Below are 20,608 nucleotides of genomic sequence, written 5' to 3' on the forward strand. Positions count from 1 at the left end.
CCATTGCGGAGGTGGGAGGGAAAGCGAATGAAACCGAAAATTCTCGGTACATTCTTTAAGTGCAAAATACCGAACTTGTCCTTTAAAAGGCTTTCTAAATGTATTGTGTATGTACTTAATGAGTTTCCTTGTTAAAGGATAATTCCGGTATTTAACACCTTGAGTCTATATTGTAGTTTGTTTAGGATGAACAAGAGTGGTGGACAACATTTTTTTGACAATGGTTCCGCTCTCGAGTTTTTGACTATAAAAGAATTGGCCATGGACCCATTTAACATTGGAGTCAATGGGCATGTCCGAAAATGTCATTAAAACAGCCAATAATGTTCGTTTACAAAACTGTGCAACTCACCGAGTGCTTGGTGATGTTAGTTGATGTTCCCAAACCAAAAAGTGTTGCGAAATACAGGTTCTGTCGTGTTTTATTCGTCATTTTGTAAAATCCCATTGTTGAAAAAATAGTTCCACTATAGCAAAATAAACGGATTGGAATCATATATTGCGACGATATATTGTTTATAATCATCAACGAACACCACTAACCACTCGGTGAGTTTAACAGTTTTGTAAACGAACATTATTGGCTGTTTTGATGACATTTTCGGACATGCCCATTGACTCCAATGTTAAATGGGTCCATGGCCAATTCTATTATAGTCAAAAACTCGAGAGAGGAACCATTGTCAAAAAAAATTTGTCCACCACTCTTGTTCATCCAAAACAAACTACAATATAGACTCAAGGTGTTAAATACCGGAATTATCCTTTAAGGGTAGGGGGTGGGGGCTGGTTAGCAGGTTTAGTTTGTGACAGCAGTTTGTTAATGTCATGTTTTGATACTGAAATTTAGAATGAACTTGACTTAATTTACATGTTTTTGTACTGTGGTTGTTCATAGGCATTTATCTGCTTTGCAACTGCTAATTTTAATATGCATTTAATGTATTGTTGAGATTAAAGGTTTAAGCAGCTTGAGCGGCAATAAACATACACACTGACCTTAAGCATATGTTTCTGTAGATGCTTATTTCTTAATAAATTACTCTTAACTGCACATTGTCACAGTATTATTGTCACGTTATAAGAGTAACATTTAATTTAATTTAAAATAATTACCAGCACTGCATAAAACAAGTAAAATTTGTTTAAAATATCAAGTGGTTTTACTTAATTATATTAATTACATCAGATTTGTAAGTAAAAATTACTCAATATAATTTAACAGGCCAGGTTATATGTACTTATTCACTTTGTTAATTTTACTTGGCTTAGTTAAGTAGATTTACTTAATTTCCTTAAATGTGAAATTTACTTGAAAAATATTTGTGCAAAAACTTGCCAAATAAAAATTGAGTAAATTCTACTTGTTGTTTTTCTCAGTGTAGGTCTGCGGTGTCCATATATGGGATATCCGGCCCCGTCTTGACGTCAAGTCGGGGCAGAAAATTAAATCTCGTATTTGAGTGCGCGTGCACGTGGGCTGGTTTACGAACCCTGGGGTAAACAAACGCTTCACTTTTAAATATCGGCTTCCCGGCCAGTGTATAATCGTTAGACAATCATAACACATTGATTCTCGTGGAAAAGTGAAAATTACAGGTCATGACTCCTTTAAATATAATTCTTTTGAAGTGTTGGTGCTCAATGTAAAAATATATAGTGTAAACAATAAATCACATTTGAGATTTGTGCTGGCTACTGTATACAGGCCACCAGGGACCATACAGACTTTATCAAAGAATTTGCGGACTTTCTATCAGAATTAGTATTGGCTGCAGATAAAGTACTAATTGTTGGTGATTTTAATATACACATAGATAATGAAAAAGATGCATTGGGATTGGCATTTAAAGACATTGTAAACTCAATTGGAGTTAGACAACACGTGTCAGGACCGACTCATTGCCGTAATCATACTCTAGATCTAATACTATCACATGGAATAGATGTTGATGCCGTTGAAATACTGCAGCAGAGCGATGACATCTCAGATCATTATCTATTCTCGTGTAAATTACATTTAGCCAAGGCTGCAAAGCCGACTCCGTGTTATAAATATGTTAGACCGATCATTTCTGCCACTAAAGATTGCTTTATCAATAATCTTCCTAATCAGTTTCATCATCTCAGCATCCCGGATAGCTTAGAAGAACTTGATATTGCAACAGAAACTTTTAACTCTCTCTTTTCCAGCACTTTAGACACAGTTGCTCCGCTGCGCTTAAAGAAGATTAAAGAACATAGTCCAACGCCGTCGCACAACGAGCACACTCACACACACACACTCACTCAGGCCCTTAAGAGAGCAGCCAGAAAAATGGAGCGCAACTGGAAGAAAACAAAACTAGAGGTGTTTAGGATTTCATGGAAGGAGAGCTCGATTGCTTACAGAGAGGCTTTAAAAGCTGCTAGATCGCCTTATTTTTCAACCCTATTAGAAGAAAATAAACATAATCCTAGGTATTTATTTGAAACAGTGGCTAAACTAACGAAAAAGAAAGCTTCAAGCCCAGAAGTTTCCAAGCAACACAGCAGTAATGACTTTATGAACTTCTTCACTTATAAGATCGATAATATCAGGGACAAAATTATAACTATGCAACCGTCTAATACAGTATCGCATCAGGAAGTGCATTGTAGTCTCCCTGAGGGAAAATTTGATTCATTCATTGCTATAGGAGAGGAAGAATTTTGCAAACTCGTCAAATCATCTAAATCGACAACGTGCATGTTAGACCCTATACCGACTAAGCTGCTGAAAGAGATGCTTCCAGATGTCATAGATCCTCTTCTTAATATCATTAATTCATCTTTGTCTCTAGGATACGTACCAAAAACCTTTAAGCTAGCTATGATTAAACCGCTTGTTAAAAAAACGCAACTTGATCCTACAAAATTAGTCAATTACAGGCCGATCTCGAATCTGCCTTTTCTGTCAAAGATATTAGAAAAAGCAGTATCCTTCTGAAGAACTGTGTTCTTTTCTTGAAAGAAATGATATCTGCGAGGATTTTCAGTCCGGATTTAGACCGTTCCATAGTACCGAGACAGCTCTCGTTAGAGTCACAAATGATTTGCTCTTATCATCCGATCGTGGTTGTATCTCTCTATTAGTATTACTCGATCTTAGTGCTGCATTTGACACCATTGACCACAACATCCTTTTAAATAGACTCGAACATTATGTTAGCATTAGTGGAATAGCACTAGCATGGTTTAAATCATACTTATCAGACCGTTATCAGTTTGTAGCAGTAAATGAAGAGATGTCTTATCAATCACAAGTTCAGTATGGAGTACCACAAGTAGGGCTGGGTACCGAGTCTCGATACTTTTTAGGTACCGACCGAATTGCCTCGATACTATCGAGTATCGAAAAATGACTATCAAAAAACTATCAACGCGCATACTTATGAGACGCGAGCACACACACACACACACAAACTCTCCGCGCACATATTCATATGAGACGCGAGCACACACACATAATACCTTAAAGATGTGGAAAAGTCGATCAAAAGTGTGTGTACATTTCGATTTCTCCAGGCTCGATGCCAACAGCGCACAATGCAGTATTTGCGGTAAAATTGCTGCAAAGACCGATATCTTACCACGACAAATATGATGAAGACCTTGACAGTGCACAGAGTAAACATAAGAGCAGAAAGTTGCCCCGTCTTCGACTGGTAAATGAAGAGATACCTTGTTGATCACTCTTGTAATGGAAATTTAACATTTAGATGTGTTCTTTTACTTTTAGATGTGTACAACTTTTATTAATGTTGAAGATTCATGTTTACTCATAAGCATTTAAAGGAATATAATCATATAAGCAAAAGCACATTATTAAAGATATATAACCAAGCTTTTAGAAATGTATAAGTTAAGACAAACTTGCAGGAACGAAATGTTCTCTGGGTCATGTGAAATGTGACAATATGTGTGTGCGCAGTTTTGATCAGGAGTTAAGATCAGCAGCTAAAAACTGGAAACTTTGAGACATGAGATCATGAGCTAAGACCTCTCCCTTTAAGGTAACAAAGGTTTTTTTACACAGGGTGTGTTAGGGTATATAACCTTGGCGAAAGGGACTAGCCTTCGCCTTCTCATGTCAGATGCTCTCTGTGTGAGAATGCCATGGGCCTTCTCATATCAGACGCTGTCTGTGTGGGAACGTCTTATTTCATGCATGAAATAAAATACTTTGTTTAATCTTTTGAGAATCGACTTTGTCTCCTTTGTTAGGGGGTGTAACAGTTATAAGACCCGAGACTATGATGAAAGAAGGACCAGGAGTCGTGGAGTTCAATCAAAAGGATAACAATTTACTGAAGAATAGTTTGCAGTTCCATCGGTAGAGCGAGCGTCAAAGTCTCACGAGGAGGTCGCAAGCAAACTCTACCTTACACAAAATAATACACCAATTATACCATTTTGCAAGGGCAAGCATCGCATCATCATACATCTGATTGGCTAAGAGAACATAAAACCCTAAACAATTTCACACGTGTGAGCAGATATAGATGCCCATCTCCATTAGTTAGGATAGCTGTCGCCAATCCTTAGATTTAGGTCAGTTTTGACCTTGCAGGTTAGAACCGAGCGCCGATGAGGCTGAGCGTTGTGTCCCAAATGCCTACGTAGAAAGTCAAACGCACACACACAGAACACCACCAAATAACATCGCCAAGGCCGAAGAGTGCTTGAGCTTCGTATTATCAGTTAGCCAAAACATAGCTCCTCAGGAAGAAAGGCAGAGAAATGGCATTGCTCTCAAGAGAAAATATATAATTTCACATGCACAAAAAAATATAGAAATGATTATGTGATAATGCATATATATATTTGATTATTGATTTGTATAAAAGTAATGTAAGCATTCAAAAGGATATAGAATGAAACGTATATATAACTGACTGAAGAGACAAGGGATTTTGACCAACCCTTCACCTTCATCCAGGTTTTAATATCGATAATTTCCACGATACTCTGCAGTGTTAATATTGCAATAAATAATAACCTACTGAATGTACACTGCCGTTCAAAAATGTGTTGGTTAGTCAGAATTTTTTTTCAGTAAGGATGCATTAAAGTTATCAAAGGTGACATTAAAACATGTGTAATGTTACAAAATATTTCGTTTTTAAATAAATGCTTTTTTTTTTGAATGTTTTATTCATCAAAGAATCATGAAAAAATGTATCATAGTTTCCAAAATATTAAGCAGCAAACTGTTTTCATATTTCTGAAGGGTCATGTGACACTGACGTAATGATTTTGAAAATTCAGCTTTGACATCACAGGAATGAATTACATTTTAAAATATATTAAAATAAGATTTTAAATTGTAAAAGTTTTACTGTATTTTTTTATTTTAAATTCAGCTTTGGTGAGCATAAGCTCTTTTAAAACATTTTTTGTTCCTTTGTGCTTTTTTTGTTCCTTTGTGCACTGGCCAAGGAGCATGAGTCAAACTGAAAAAATAAAACCAAAGTTTTTCTGAGGTAATGCGTTATGTAATCTTGTTAAAATGTATTTCATAAAATTGGTATCGAAAAAAGTATCGTTAGGAACCGGTATCGAAACTGAGGTATTGAAATTGGCACCGGATCGAAAGATTTTGAACAATACCCAGCCCTAACCACAAGGCTCAGTACTAGGACCGCTGCTGTTCACTATGTACATGCTACCATTAGGAGATATCATTAGGAAACATGGAATTAGCTTTCACTGTTATGCCGACGATACTCAGCTGTATATTTCTTCAAAACCTAACGAAACCTACCAATTCACAAAATTAACGGAATGCATAGCTGATATAAAAAATTGGATGATCTCATTGAGTCTCATTGAGTTTAATTCATGCATTTATAGTTCGAGTGTTTTAAGTATTTGATGCAAGTTTAGCACTGCTGCAGTTCACGGTGTTGACTATTAGGGACAAGAAAATTTATGTCAAATACGAATGACGTTTTAGTCATTAATGACCGTATGAGTGAGTTTAATTTGTTGCTTGATCGATCGTTAATCTAGTAAATTATTTAACCCACTGAATACTGCTGTGGTAATATAAAAACACTCTCCCAACAGCATACTGATTCTTTTGAGCCTTTAATTTCTAGTCAAATTAAAATGATATAGTTGTATCACTTGTGATGATATTTAGTATAGATATGGCCAGACGTCCAGTCAACCAATAACATTACAGCGACAGCCCAGCGCCCACAAGCGACTTCACAGTACAGAGACTAGCGACATACAGCGACAAAATCGCTGCCGGTGTGAATGGGGCTTAACACTTGATGGCTGCTCTGTTAAGTCTTCGTCGCCGGTTAGGAACCTGGGTGTGCTCTTTGATACCAATCTTTCATTTGAAAGTCACGTGTCTAGTATCTGTAAAACCGCAATTTTCCATCTTAAAAATATATCTAAATTACGTCATATGCTCTCATTGACAAATGCGGAACAATTAGTTAATGCGTTCATGACCTCAAGGCTAGATTATTGTAATGCTCTACTGGGTGGTTGCCCTGCACGCTTAAACAAACTACAGCTGGTCCAAAACGCAGCCGCTCGAGTTCTTACCAGAACCAGGAAGTATGACCATATTAGCCCCGTTCTGTCAACACTGCATTGGCTGCCTATTAAACATCGTATACATTTTAAAATATTGCTGATTACTTACAAAGCACTAAATGGTTTAGCTCCGCAGTACTTGAGCGAGCTCTTAAAGGAGAACTCCGGTCAATTTTAACATTGAGCTCAATTTTTAGTAAATTTGGAGTGCTGTCAATACAGAGAACAACGACAAAAATCGGTGTTGCCTACACTGTTTTATCCTATTTTTAAAATTTGCACCCTATTGACTTGAATGGGGCAAGTTTTAAACCTGCTTTTATCCTCTTAACATATTTGATGTGTCATTACAAGTGCCCAGCCATGTTGAGTGATTCCTTAAGAGTGAACACGAGTGAATCTGACTGCAGTAGATGTGAAAGATATGAATAAAAATGATGTTATATCAGCCAGCGCAAATACCTGTATTTAGTTCCTGTTTTCGTTGGAAGTCCAAAGTAGTCGATTGTCGAGTTCACGCGCATAGGTTTAGTTGCTATGATCGCGCGCGTGAACTCGACAATCGACTACTTTGGACTTCCACCGAAAACAGGAACTAAATACAGGTATTTGCGCTGGCTGATATAACATCATTTTTATTCATATCTTTCACATCTACTGCAGTCAGATTCACTCGTGTTCACTCTTAAGGAATCACTCAACATGGCTGGGCACTTGTAATGACACATCAAATATGTTAAGAGGATAAAAGCAGGTTTAAAACTTGCCCCATTCAAGTCAATAGGGTGCAAATTTTAAAAATAGGATAAAACAGTGTAGGCAACACCGATTTTTGTCGTTGTTCTCTGTATTGACAGCACTCCAAATTTACTAAAAATTGAGCTCAATGTTAAAATTGACCGGAGTTCTCCTTTAACGCATTATAGTCCTTCACGTCTACTGCCATCTCAAAATTCCGGCCAGTTAATAATACCTAGAATATCAAAATCGACTGCTGGCGGTAAATCCTTTTCCTATTTAGCACCAAAACTCTGGAACAGTCTTCCTAACATTGTCCGGGAAGCAGACACACTCTGTCAGTTCAAATCTAGACTAAAAACACATCTCTTCGGCCTAGCATACACATAACACATTATAGACTTCTATAACTCAATGTTAGGCGGCATAGATTAGGTCAGCCGGAACTGGGAACACTTCCCTTAAAGGTGCCATGTGTAAAAATTGAGGTAAAAATATCCCAAAAATGAGCTACACACTTCAAAAGAATGAGAAGAAATAAGGGTGATGATGTCATTAAAAAAATTTCAAGTTATAGTGCTGCAGAGATATCAACCTTAATTAGCATTAGCATTACTAGCCACGGCCCGACAGGTGTCGTAATACCAGTTTCGGCCATGGGAGGCGGTATGCGGGCAACATAACCACCAGCCAACCTGCAATACACGAAGAACTCGCACGGCTTGTGGGCGTACTTGAACCTGATGTCAATCGTGTGGAAAGTACAGCCCACTACTTCATTTCAATTCAGGGAAGAGAGCGGAAGGATGATAGATAGCGCGGGGGACGGCGAGCGAACTGCAGCGCATAGCCCTGTTTTACAACGTTCAGCACCCATTCTGACACGCCCGGGATCGCTTCCCATGCTTTCGCACGCATAGCTAGGGGCAGAATGGTCTCCGTGTTCTGACCGCCGCACTGCGCGAGTTCGAGAAACTGAAACGGAGGTATCAGCGCGGCGCGCGCGCCCTCGTTGTCTGAATATTGCTGCTCGCTGACGACAGCAGCCGCTGTTTCACATTCAATGACTCGGTCGCTTAGGACGGAGAACAACTTGTGTGGCGCGAACAGGTCATTTGTAGCCTACTGTATCTTTCAACAGTGTTCGTGTTTGTTTTACTATAGTAGAGATGATCGGTTCACGTGCGCTGTCTGATGTTGACCAATGATGTTGACAGAATGCTGTCTGTCAAATTAATTTAATTCAAACAATGTGTATATACAACTCAAAATGTAATATGAACATATTCACTGGTAAAGGTGAAGGAGTAGCTTGAAGATGTCATGTTTCGATTCTGACTCCTGTATAAGTTCACTGCAAAAGAGAATGTTGTTTGCTGGGTTTACAGCTGCAAAGACGACAATTATACAGAATTGGTTTACCCCGCACATGTGTGCAAAAACATTGGATTCATAGTCTCCATAAAATAGTGACTTGTGAATGTACAACAGCACGAATTAACAAGGCTAAACCTAGAACCATTGATGCATGGCAATGTTTTTCTTCCAACATATTGGACTATATAAAGGAATGACTACATAAAGATGTTTTTTATTTTATTTTATTTTTTATATTATATATTTTTTTATTACTTTTTTTATGTATTTTTATTTATTTATTTACTTTTCCTCTCTCATATTGTTAAATTATGGATAATATGTCTGTTGCTCCCCCTTCCCTGTCTGTTTTTTTTAATGTATGATATTTCTAAAGACAATAAAAAGTTGATCACAAAACAAAAAAGATGTCATGTTTCAAAATCACTTGACATCACCCAACGTTCCTCTGGAGGCAAAACGTCCTCTATTAGGCTTCGGCTATGGCTCTAGGGTTGTTGTGAAGGTAGGGGCGGAGCATAGAGACTATGCCTTTATCGTCTGTTACTCTAGAGTAGACCAATTCACTTTATGGAGGTATTACTGCCCCCATCTGGTGTGGAATGTGGAGTATGACTTGATTTTTTTTGCCAGACATTACACATGGCACCTTTAAATCCTCATGCACTCGTTACATCATAAGAAGAATGGCATCTACGCTAATTTTAGTGTCTTTGTTTATCCCGAGGTTTTCCCGCAGCCTGCCGGATCCAGGCCGTATCCAGATCTGAGGAAGGACCTTCGCCTGGACCCGATGACAACGCAGTGCTGAAGTGCCAACTAGCCTCTCCCTATGGAGGATCCCTTTACCACTCTACAGATAAAGCATTGTGGAAATTTTGCGCATCTCCCCCGTAGTGATAAAATAAAATAAAATTCGGTATCAAATTTTATAGGCAGGACAAGTAGTTTGTTTAGGCTTGGTTTGTAGAGAATTACAAACATGCGCACATGTATTCATTTCAAACGCACATAACTATAGAATTAATTCTTGATGCGCACGTGAACGCCATCAGTGTTTCTCACAGGTTCACGTTTAAAGTCTGTGTAGAGAGAACAGTGTCGTCTTAGCGGCCCCTAATTTAATAACAAATTATCCTTTTGACGGAAGTGAATCAATCAAAACTAACTTTAGCTGGAAAATAACATTATTCAAGAACCGCTATAAAGCCAAAACAATCTATTACCTTACATTATCTGTTTATCTCTGTAAAGCAGCTTTGAAACAATCTACATTGTTAAAAGCGCTATATAAATGAAGATGACTTGACACCAGAAACACAAGCTCAAGTGAATAACCCTGTGAGAAATAACACAAGCGTTTAGCATTCAAGTGGAGTGGATTGTTTATTATTATTATTTGTTATATGTTAAATAGAGCATCTCTTAAAATTTTTACATCAGGGCAATTTCTACTGCATGAGAATAATCTCAATCCATTTTCACACAAACTGTAGCATTGACTGTATTCATCAACCCTGTTACCAAAGTTACTGTGAGAAGAATCTCTAGAACTATGAATAACTTGTATGATATTTGACAATCATCATCAATATAAAAATGTCTCAAACCTCCCTTTACTGACCATTTGTTGAAGAAAACCCAGAACATTCTGCACCATTTCATAGTGTAACTGTTTATCTAAATGTGATGAAGTGCTTGAATGTTTCTAACATGAATGTTCTTCAACATCATGAATGAATGAAGAATAAACACCAACCTCTTTGTTCTTCAGGATCTTCAGTGTGTTTCATTCTGCAGGGTTCTGGATCACTCGTGTTCTCACTGTCCTCTTTAATAAACTCAGTCTCTGCAGATTTCAGCTCTTCCTGATGCTTTCATGCTCGTCTCCACTTGTAGCTGATGGGGATTTACAGCATTTATTGGAGAATTACTGTGGGAGGAGCTTCACTGATGATGTGATTGCAGTGGGAGGAGCTTCACTGATGATGTGACTGCAGTGGGAGGAGCTTCACTGATGATGAATTCCAGAGTTTGAGGAGCTGATCTGCCAAAATCAAAAGTATAAATTACGGAGTTTGTTTTTATAATAAACGACACTTCTAAGTGTAGCTGGCGCGGTCTGCACTTCGCCGACTACTGCGTTGTGTTCTGGTGCACTGATGACAGGACACTGACGATCTTCAATCAGAATCAGTCTCTCTCAGTCAAGAAGAATGCAGACTCAGTATTTAATCGCATTCAAAAATCAGAAAAATTACCATGAAAAATTAACATATCGCATTAGGCTTGTGTATATAATGTGTAGGCTATGTGTCATATTGCGTGTTATTTCTGTTATTAACTATAGGTAATAACGTTAATGTTTTAGGGGGGGTTGGGTTGGGGGAGGGGGAGGGGGGGGGGTAAAAAAAACTTAACTACAATGTACTCACACAAAAAAACAGATTTATTGACAAATAAACCAATAGGACAATAATACATACATCAAAGAAAAGAAAAAAAAAGAAAATACATTGTATTGTAGAGCAAAAACTAATTTCCCCTTGTAGTGGCGGTTTTATGATATTCATTGATCTTTAGTAAAATATAGATGATTCAAAGAATGTCACATGTGTGACTCTCACTTGTTAGTGTGAGAAGATTCTGTTTATGTACCTGGGAAGGCAGAAGGGAGAGACACTCCAGAGAACAGACGAACGAGGACCTCTGACCTAGATGTCAGAAGGCCATTTGATGCAGGGGGGGGCTTAGTGACGAATCTAAACTAGTGTTATGGCTTCCTTGTCTATGGAAAACCACTGGATGGAAAACTACTGTGGGAGGAGGGCTCTGAAGAAGAAGACCTTGAATCTTAGATAAAAGCTGGTTCAGTCTGTCTGGGGGTGTGTCACTCTTCTGCACAGGGTAACAGCTGTGTATTAGACTGCTCCTTCTTGCAAGAATAAATACTTTTAATTTCATAATTTGACTCTGAGTCTCCCTTACGCAGTGATGTTTGTTTGATGAATTTTTGTCACAACAATTTGGTGTCAGAATAGTGGGATTCCTTGGACGATGCCTCCTGGACCTGAGATCGGACGGTGTTTGGCCACCTGGACTGAGTAAGTTCCAGCTCTACCTCGTAAACTTGAGAGAGAGAGGCCGGCCGATGTCAGAGCCCCGGGGGGGTCGACCACTGGAATCAAAGAACTCAGGTGGCTCCGAACAACACATCTCTGGGTAAGGTATAATTCAATTAAGTTTAATTGGGGGAAGAGTGAAATTGAACCATATTGGCTGAGAACTGTTTTCTGTGGTACGTAATCTGAAATTAATTGAGATCTACGTACAGATCAAGATATTTCAAACAGATACGAGGAAAATAATCTGAAATTAATTGAGGTCTGTGACAGAACAAGATATTTCAAGCAGATAAATAATCTGGAATTAATTGAGAACTGTGACAGACCAAGACATTTCATACAGATAGGTACCTGGAAATTAATTGTTCCACCACGGAGCAAATTATTTTTGGGTGCTGAGGCTAATTAGGGGGAGCCAAGAAAGTCGTAACAGATTTTTTTGGTAAACCGTAATTAGGAGGACACTAATAGTGCGAACCCAACCGACTTGGGTTAAAAGAAAAGATCGGGTTTGTTTCAGAGACGTCTGACAAATAAAGAGAACGCGCGCAAAGGAAAATCCACAGAAGACAGTGAAACAGCCAAAGTATGGGGATGTTTTAAAAGCAAGCTTGCGAAATTTGGTACACCGGTGTTTTGTCAAATGAGATAGAAATTAAGGGCAGAAATGTATGATATTGAGAAACAAGATTAAAGACGGTGCGGGAATCAGTTGAACAGAGCAGTGAGAAACAGAGGTTGTTGTGTCTGCGTTCAACGTGTGTAAAAGTGTGAAAAGACAATGAGTTGTTGGCTTGAAGCAGATAAAAGAGAACGGAATCAATGTAGAATGTATTTCCATATAGTAAGATTGAATATAACTGATAAAAGGGTTTTTATTTTTCATCCATTAGATGGATGCATGACATTAGATGTCAGAAGATTTTTTTTGTAACAAAGGTTGATCCTCTTTGTGAAGGATTGAGATTTGAGTAATATGATATTTTGGTTTCTGTAAAAACAGTAAGTAGGATAAGTGGGACAGAGACAGTAATGATAATACTTGTTGAATCTGCAGACTAACCATTTTGAGAAGAAAACAACTGTAGAAAATGTATGTTATGAAAATAACATTTCTGATAAAAGTTATGGAACTATTTATGAACGCCTGTTAAGTCAGATTAAGAAATGGTATGAAAAGTGAGGTTCAGATTAAAAATAATAATGATAAGGTATTGAGTATGATTAACAGGGATTAACATGATTTAAGATAATGAATGTTTCATTAAGCAAAATGGGGAACAATTCTATATTTTAGTGGTAAAATAAAGAGTGAAATTATGTTTATTTTTGGTTTGACAACCATTATCTTTTGAACCTAAAGACTCCAGCTATGCTGGGAGTACAGCAACAGCGCGTGCTTATTCAGCCCGGCTTCTGGGTGTTAAATGTGTACTTGCTATTGTAATCAGTGTTGTTGATGATAATAGCGAATTAGAGAAATGTAAAGACAGATTTTGAAATTCAATAATGTAAAATGTCGGATATTTTGTTGATATTAAGTCATTGAGAAAAAAGACATTGTCTGTTTTATAAAGGAAATTATGGGTCGGGATAATTTTCCCTGGACAAGTGTTAAAGTTAAACAGAAACTTTGTGAAAACAACTTAGAAACAATTTATGCATTTCCGTGCAGTTTATGAAAATGAATGTTCTGCCAATAATAATGATGAAGATTATGATTTGGCTAGTGTGATCCGCCACTGGTGGACTGTCAAAGAATAGAGAGAACTGCTTATCAGCTGTGTTTACATTCCTGGATGGGACACTTCAAGGGTGTGCAGTAAGTTGGAGCTGTTTTGAAAGCTCACAGAGAGATCAAGTGTGCAGTAGGCAAGGGGACAGAGAATGTTTTAATTGTGGTCAGCTGCATTTAGCAGTAACTGTAAATGCCCACTCAGAAAGGTGGAAAAGAAAGTTGATGGAATGTGAAAGTGACGTGTATTAATGTGGGTTTGAAAGTAGAACAGGATTTGAAGACGATATTAAAGTTTTCGTCTGAGAAAGAACTAAGAATGTGAATGCAGGGCTAAGTAAATGAAAGAAAAAAAAGAAAGTTGATAGATGGAAGTCGTAAGTGAATGAAAGAGAAAAGAAAGTCGATAGATGGAAGTCGTAAGTAGATTGAAAGAGAAAAGAAAGTTGATAGATTTAAGTCGTAAAGAAATCCTTTTAAAAAGGAAAATAACTAAAGTACTAGTAAATGTGAAATTAAAGATAAGGAAATATTGTAATTGAAAACCTGACAACTAAAATGTAGATGTTTTAATGAAACGTTATTGAGAAATAGAATAACTATTTGTTGCTAAATGTAAAAATGTAGAAAGGGATCTGATTAAACAAACAGCTTGGTGTTGACCATGAAGGAGCTAGAAGATGATGTTTTGGTTTCAAAAGATAAGCTTTGGGACTTGGCTGAAACTGCCAGTGTGGCAGACTCATATGAGTGGAACATTTTTAATGTCTAAATTCCCTGATGTATGGGCAAAAGACAACTATAAAATTATTCTAAAATTGAAAAACGTATGTAATTGCTGGCAAAGATGTCTTAAACTGGGCTAGAATTAAAAGATAAAGTAGATAAAGTAGAGAATGTTTAGTATGACAAAAAGTGTACCAAGTCCTGAAGGCCTCAGAGTCTCGGTCTCATTCAATGTCAGAAGGCTGTTATCTTGGCCTGTCATGACGATAAGCTATTTATAGTAAAACACAGTGTTGAAAATTATAGACACAGATGTTAAAAGAAATGATGTTAAAGGAAATCATTGCCATTCAGAGGGCAATTTGTACTTAAATATTTTAGATTTGTAAAACTGAATGACTTTAAAGAAGTCTTTAAAATAATAATGTAGACCTGAATTGAGAAGTGACATTTTTGTACTTTGTTATTTTGGGACCAGTAACGTATTTGTCTGATCTTAGCCTTCACCATGACAGTGACACAGGACCTATCACCATGACTATAGATGTACACTGAATAGACGATGTGAATTTTGTTCACTGAGATTTTGTTGATTCGGACATGTCTAACAGATTTGAGTGATTAAATACTGTTGTTGTTAACCTGTCTCCCTTAACAATATTAGGCAGTCCAGATGGAGGTGAGGTGACTCTTGAATGTGTCTTTCCTAAGCTCCAGAAAAACAGCTGAGTTCTGTTGAAGAAACTGATTGTGTGATGCGAGCGGGTCACCAGTGGGTACGTGGCTACTCAAAGACGGGATGATTTTCCTGGCCAGGAGACATTCTAACGCAGGGGGTCCCGGACACTGCATCTCCGGATGGAGGTGTTATATGTGAGAAGGTATGAGAGTTGAGCGCTGATTACCAGAGGCCACTGGGGTCAGCAGAGCATTGTGGGGTCAGCAGAGCATTGTTTGACCGAGAAAATGTGAGTTCCTCTATACCACTCACCAGAGAAAACCCCCCCTCGCAATTCACTGTATGGCTTGTTTTCAACTGTGACAAGTCTGATGGAAATTATAGATAAAGAGCTAATGGGAGATGTGCTTTCGAGAGCCAGCTGAGGCCATCTGATTGTCATTATTTGTTGGGGAGACAGTAACATAACTTATTAATTTATATCAGGAACATGTTGCCTTATGGGCAAGGAAAATTAAAGAAGTGTTGATTTTGAACTAATATGTCTATAGGATGGTTTTAACTCCTGAAGGTTAGACATGGTGATAGTTAAAGATTAAGACAGTTTTTGTAAGAGTTTGGATAACAAAGGTTAGGTGAATTGAGAATTTATACAAGTATTCAAACTAAAGATAACCTTATAAATACTCATAGCATAATGTATTTTAGATTATTGTAATGGTTCTAATTTGAGTTAAACATTTGTATATTAACATTTATGAACTATTAAGGGTTCTATGATTAATTAAGTTTGAGTCTTAGGAGGCTGTTGAAAATATTATTTGTGTAAGAGAGACTGCTGAGTGGAGGAAGGGATTGGGACGCTGTTTGTCTTTCTGTTATCAGGCCTGGTAAGGCAAGTTTAAACAAAATAATGATAATGAACCAAAACAAAGCAGCTGACTTTTGTAAAGAAAAAATGAATAATGAACAGATAGAACATTTGAAACGGTTTGAAAGGCCATGTAAAATTATATAAAAGCTACAGAAAGATGTGAAGTTTAAATCTTATTTAAACCTTAAATATTATACTTTTAGAGTTAATAAAAAAAAAAAAGCGAACATTGTAAATGAGCAGTTAACATATGTGTGTCTAGCATAAGTGTGTGTGATGGGGACAGCACTTTATGTCTTGTGTTAGTTTAGGGCAGCTATTCCGCCTGAATAGTGAGTATATAGTGTCTTTAACCTCTGGAGAGTGTTTTTTCATTACAGATGAGTTAAGGCAAGTGACAAATTGTAAAGAAGGCAAATGCTGAGTGAATCTGATGAGAAGATGATAGAGAACATGGGACGAGCTTTAAGATCACGCTCCGTCTGGTAGTAATTACTTTTGTCATTTATGATGTGGATTTGAATTACTTTTGGATAAGTTTAGGTATTTATATAAATTGGAATTGTGGAGTTGTACAGTTATAGATTTGACGGCAACAACAAAGGGACACATTGGCTAAGTCAATATAAAATTATCCAGAGAGAGCCATTTATGATTATCGTAAACAAGAGGAGAATGTTTTTTTTGACTGACATTGACCAAGTCTGTACAGCACGACCTGACCTGATAAACTATTGATGACTTTAAAATGGTTGAAGAGGACTGAGTTGCGAGACAAAACAACAGACCTGAAAAAGCAGGATACGCTGTGAGATGGGCCGTTGCCCTTCAAATACTTCGATAAGAAAATGAAATTGTGGCTTTAAGTGAAGAATGTTTCAGAGACAGAGAAAGATGTCTGGAGGAAATTTGTCTGAAGACACTATGTTAAATGTTATGTTAAATTGATGATCGAGTTGTGTCGACCATCAAAAGGGGGATGCTTTATGTTTTATTAGGAATAAATGTTGGGAGAACACTAGGGGTAATTGGGTAAAAGCCCTGAAAGAAGCCATTCTTCTGCCTAACAAAATTGTTTCAACAGGACGTTTCCAAGGGCATCGAAGGCCGTGGCAGAATAGTAGACAAAAGAAAATACGTACTTTACTATCTGACAATAACCTCGAAAATTGTTTTTTTCTTTACAGAGCAGGATTGGGAGACGGGGCAAAATGTGCCCAAATGAAATAATGGCTATGGATGAATTTTGCTAACTGTCCTGGTCTGGGTTATTATTGTGGCAGAAAGGTGCTACACCTTAACCTAAAATTTTCCTTTTGCAGAATGTCAGGAGGATTGCATCAAGCTGAACTGATTCTTTTTCCAAATGTATGAATATTGACTTGTTAACGTTTTTCAGGGGAAAAGGACTCTGACTTTATTAAGCAAGAAATGTCTAATGATAATATGTTTCAGTTTGTAAACAGATGGTGAAAATTCCACAGGTCACACCAAAAGGGACGAGGGAAAGACAAATCACTAACAAAATACTTAAAGTCTCCATTCACAGGTGACAGTAAGCAGGAAATGGTTCATTCCATTGGGGGTGTGGTGGTGATCCTATTAGTCCATGGGGCAAACGAGATGATCAACACGCCTGGAGGAGGATGTTGGCCAATCTAATGGTTTAAGAATGTGGTTTTGTGATGATTTTGAGGATTTTATCTGATTATATTGAAATAGGGCTTAGTATTGATATTGGTATATGACAAATGATTTGATTGGTTACTGATTCATTAGAAAATATTTAAGGCAAATGTTTCCAGGAAGAGAAGATCCATTAATTAATTTAAATTATAGGGATTATTATTGAAGCTTATCAAGTAGAACCACTGCCTGATTGAATTAAAAGTAAAATAACAAAATATGGGGAAAATGTTGAATGTGTAGGAGTTATGATTGTATGTGTTATGCTGATAATTTTGTTATTCATGGGTGAATATGAGAAAACTGGAATGTCTGTTCAATTGAAAATGACAGTCTATCTGGATGATGATGATGATGATGATGAACAAAATTATGCAGATGATTCAAGTAGAGATTACAGTTAAATGTGTTGATGTTTTCTTTTTCTTTCTGAGAACGATTGATATGTAAAGAGAGTTAAAAGCAGCAGTCATCCGTGTTACGAGATGGCGTACAAGGACAGGGTTTGAAACTGAGGGATTTTTTTTATTTTTTTATTTTTTATTTATTTATTTATTTATTATCTGTTTGTTTTCCTACTGTGCTATAATCTTTTTCCTTACTAGTGTGACTGCGGTAGTGAGCCCGGCATTAGTAAATTGTTTACTTGCTTGCTAATTAATTAAGGGTTTTCCCCAACAAAAACAGCCTTATGCTTCTTCATTCTAAACCTTTTCTTCACAGGTTCAAGGAGAGTGATCTTTTATGATGTGATGTTTTAATGACTTGAACTTGCATTTATTATTACTATTATTATTGTTATTATTATTATGTTTGATTAATAATGATAAAAAGTGAGGAGTTGTAGTGGCGGTTTTATGATATTCATTGATCTTTAGTAAAATATAGATGATTCAAAGAATGTCACATGTGTGACTCTCACTTGTTAGTGTGAGAAGATTCTGTTTATGTACCTGGGAAGGCAGAAGGGAGAGACACTCCAGAGAACAGACGAACGAGGACCTCTGACCTAGATGTCAGAAGGCCATTTGATGCAGGGGGGGGCTTAGTGACGAATCTAAACTAGTGTTATGGCTTCCTTGTCTATGGAAAACCACTGGATGGAAAACTACTGTGGGAGGAGGGCTCTGAAGAAGAAGACCTTGAATCTTAGATAAAAGCTGGTTCAGTCTGTCTGGGGGTGTGTCACTCTTCTGCACAGGGTAACAGCTGTGTATTAGACTGCTCCTTCTTGCAAGAATAAATACTTTTAATTTTATAATTTGACTCTGAGTCTCCCTTACGCAGTGATGTTTGTTTGATGAATTTTTGTCACAACACCCTCAAAAGATATTAATAAACAGCCAACCCCATTATAAACCCCAGTACAATCCCAACTTTGTCACACCGAACAATTCAAAATCAAACAAAATAAATTACACAAGCAACCCCAAAATCATATCAAATAAAACTATAGCACACTCAAACCCAACCAAAGAAATCAATTCCACTGCAAACTTAAGTAAACAGTTCAGGCGTTTTAAAGCTTCAAACTAGTACAGAGAGTACAAGGGTTGGCTGACAACATGAGGCTGGGAAGTGATATACAAACAAAAAGGAAATGAAAATCAAAAAGAAAATACCCCACTAGCCAGTACGATTCACCAACTCTATACACTCATTGGCTGGAGGCATACAGCGCACACATGCAGGTACTGGCTAGATGGGGAAATCAAAACAAAAACACAAGAGGAACAGCGATCAACTAAACCTAATACCAAAAACAAAAACATTGTTAACAATACCCAACAATGACCACAAAGCTTATTTGTTACTTTATTCTCATTATAAAACTAAAATCAAGACAATTACAAATACTATACAAAAGCTTCAAATTAGGCCTACCTGCCACCAGCCACCAATCCTGGACTAACTTCCAAGATAGGAACGGGCGTGACCAACGGCCTACACATCCACAATGTTTGCGTCTGCATTAAAAACAATTCCCTAATGTAGTAAAACAAGGCTTCTTAAATATGACACAAAACAATCACTATTTATTTAGCCTACCTGCTCACCAGACCGCTCATGCACAAACCAACACGGACATGTCACCGGACAGCACAATGTTTGTGTCTGCATTAAAAACATCTAATTCAGTGAAACAGGCTTTGTGAATGTATAAAATAAAAGTCAATATTCACTTGGCCTACCTGCTCACCCAGACCGCGTCTGTGCACCAACACACAAGGAAAGGCTACCAAACAGCACAATTCCACACAAAAGATTGGACCTCCTCTCTAGGCCTCTTCTTCTTCTTCTTTTCGATTAATGGCAGATTGCAACCATGACTATAAGGTGCATACCGCCACCTACTGTACAGGAGTATGTAACATGAGCTACATTGTAACTATATCATATTAAAAAAAAAAAAAAAATCCTACTATATATCCCTATATTTTTAAGATATTGTACCTCCTGAGGGACTTATACTTCCTGAGTATCATTAACCCCATCTCCTATTGTTCCTATAAAACCTTCAAGATTCCATTCTCTTCCTGTCTGTCTTACTTTCAAATTTAGACTCCTTCTCTCCTCCCTATATTTCCTACAGTGTAGTAGTACATGTTCAACATCTTCCTTTGTCCAACAATCATAACAGTCCTCTGTTTGACTTTTGCCTATTAAAAACATTGTTTTATTTAACCCTGTGTGATCAAACCTCAGCCTGGTTAAAACACACTCTTCTCTTCTATTATTTCTTATTACACCCTGTGCATTAACATATTTTTGCAATCTATAATAATTCCTTCCACATTTATCCACATCCCACCTACCCTGCCATTTCTTCCTCTCTAGGCCTCCATACAGGTGCCTGCTTAAAAACCCTCTACCTACCTAGCCACGCCCTCTATTAATTGCCACCTCACCGGCTACAATAAGAAAAGGAAAACTGAAACATGTGGGCTTCATCACAAGACGACAGAATGGCGAGCGCTAACTTACAGCAAAACAAACCACGAGACTAGCTATGTTAGCAATTCCTTAAGCACTCAAAACAGCAGTTCTCGACACATCTCGACTAAATATGTGCACTCATCATACAATACACG

At 37.4% G+C, this 20,608-nt stretch overlaps 1 long non-coding RNA gene across 1 annotated transcript; it reads right to left on the reverse strand.

Annotated features, from left to right (window-relative positions):
• Nucleotides 1-19,398: 19,398 nt before the first annotated feature.
• On the reverse strand, nt 19,399-19,821 carry LOC307006147. The gene is made up of 3 exons (XR_013799408.1): nt 19,709-19,821; nt 19,566-19,631; nt 19,399-19,483 (listed from the first exon to the last, which is right to left on the reverse strand). It is a non-coding gene; the product is annotated as an uncharacterized lncRNA (long non-coding RNA).
• Nucleotides 19,822-20,608: the final 787 nt, after the last annotated feature.

Source organism: Phoxinus phoxinus (assembly GCF_949152265.1).
Source record: "Phoxinus phoxinus genome assembly, chromosome: 1".
NCBI lineage: Eukaryota > Metazoa > Chordata > Actinopteri > Cypriniformes > Leuciscidae > Phoxinus > Phoxinus phoxinus.